Source organism: Etheostoma spectabile, chromosome 4, assembly GCF_008692095.1.
Source record: "Etheostoma spectabile isolate EspeVRDwgs_2016 chromosome 4, UIUC_Espe_1.0, whole genome shotgun sequence".
NCBI classification, from domain to species: Eukaryota; Metazoa; Chordata; class Actinopteri; order Perciformes; family Percidae; genus Etheostoma; species Etheostoma spectabile.
This window is the reverse complement of record NC_045736.1, coordinates 27,794,907-27,797,245: the sequence shown is the minus strand read 5'-3', so window position 1 is coordinate 27,797,245 and position 2,339 is coordinate 27,794,907.

Here is a 2,339-nt window from a genome sequence, read left to right as displayed (position 1 = left end):
ATAGATAGATAGATAGATAGATAGATAGATAGATAGATAGATGCAGGGTGAGAATGTTTGTATTAGTCTTTAGTCCATCCCGACCCCCCTTTCTTCACACAGAGGGGAATGATTGTACAGGGAGATGGCAGCTGGCAGGGTAAATATCCATTTAAAAAAAGATTTGTCTTTCCCTTTTTGAAAGTTCATTTTATTGTTTTAGCTGTCATTTCTATCAGTAATGAAACATTGACAGGAGCTGCCACGGTGTGCAAATATTATTCTAGCTGTTATAAAGGTTAACACATTTCTCAACCTTTTTAGCTGCTGTATGTTTTGATGTTAATTATTTTCATTGTCCATTGCTTGATGCTTGTGGGTCCCACAAGTATCAATTTGCAACATACAAGATTTGTCTTAGCATGTGCAACATGTAGAAAGTGATGGTTTGGTTTGACCAAACAATTGGGGCTGACAATGGCTTTTCCATCTAAAATTCAAGATAAAGTTTGTATAGAGTATGTGCAATAGTAAATTGGGCTTCACTCATGCTCAAGTCATAGTCAGCCATACATGACATCCACTTTAATGTGAATGGGTAGGTTTACATTGCATCCCATGTCACAATCTAACCATAAAATTGAGCACTGAAACAATATTGTCAACATGTAAGGTGAACTGCTGTAAAAAATATGAATGGGATAACTACTCCCATCAGTGGGTCAAATATGTGACATATTACCTTATTTTACCCGCTCTCATGCAGCGAGGATGCCTGTTGTGACTGCAGCAGCAGCGTGTAACTCTGCCCAGCAGGGACGTGGCCTGTAATCCCAAACACTGGGCTCCTTGTTTTGGCACTTGAAAATGTAAAACACCTCCTTATGCAGGGAAGCAGGAACCCTGAGGTGCCCCAGAAGATGAAAATTCTCCCCCCTCAATTATTCAACACAGAGAAGGACTGGAAGTATATGAAGCATGTGATCAATTATTAACCCAGCTACATGCATTATTGACTTGGCAAGCTGGAACATTTACTTGGACTTTGTTTTCCATGTTTGTCCGATGAAAACGAGAGAAACCAGCAGCTCCTGCACTTGTATTTCTTTGAATGACCCTGAGGTTTGCAGTGATCATTTTAGGGGGGTCAAGTGTTTGATGTGTGAATGAGTGTGCGTTTTCAAATTTCGAATGGCTTCATTTGCCACACATTTCGTCAAGCTAATTTGTTTTCTTCCCCACGTTGATTACTACTTGCTCTGGGGCAGATCAAGCGCATGGGATATCTATCTCCACCATCAATATGCATGTCTGACTCTCCTGACCTTGCGAGGGTAAACAGACACCACAAAAAAACAACTTCCCGAGCACACTTCCTTGTTTGTTTCCTAAGGGTGTGTAGTGATAAATATCTCTTCCCCATGCACTCATACAGTAACTGTGTGAGGGAGGTTGCATCACCAGGAATTCTGCCATGCTTGGCTAATGCGATTAAAGGCTGTGAGTTTAAGGAATTTCTAATGAGAAGAGAGTCTTTACAGCAAATCAGTGTAGCTTCAGGCATATCGTAAGGGGCGTAAGATATGAGGCAAACTGATGAATAATCTGCTTGGCAACTGCGACTTTGACAAAGTCAAAAAAGTGCCTTTTCAAGTAAGTTCTTTACAGCTTTACAGCAAACCACATTCTCGTATTTGTTACCAAAGAAGAGAAATCTAGGCATGCAGAGACAGCAACTCATACATTTACAAGACAAGCTTGCAGAAGTTCAATCATGTCATTTCATAACAGTGTAACAGTGTCAGCTTTTGTTCAATTATAGTGTTAATATAATGTCAAAAAACGTTGGCTGACGTTGTCGTTCAGTGGCTAGCTCAGAGATTATCGGCTAATCAAATTACTTATTTAGCAGCCGGGGTTAACACTTTTGCCAACTACTGCATCCATGTCACATTCTCTTTAGTGGCTGAGCCCCCCTAAAGGTTTGATCCTAGACTCGCCCCCTGTAGCCCAGCCTACTGTGCAGTAGCAACCAAGCATTGCTTGCAAGACCAAGGACTACATCATTAACTTACATTAATTTGTGGTATAACAGACAACAAAAAAACCTAGCACATCCATCATGTAGTATACATGATATAGTACATACATAATGATATTCCTCACTGAGTGGAAGCTGGCAGATAAGGACTGTTTTTACCTGGTAAATTAAACAAACAAGAGCACATTCATGCACATTACATAAAAACAAAGATTATTTAACAGACAGCATGACAACGTAATGTTTTATTTAATTACTCTGAAACCAAATAACCACAGTTGGTGCAGAATGCTCTAAGTTTCCCTCAAATGTCTTAAAT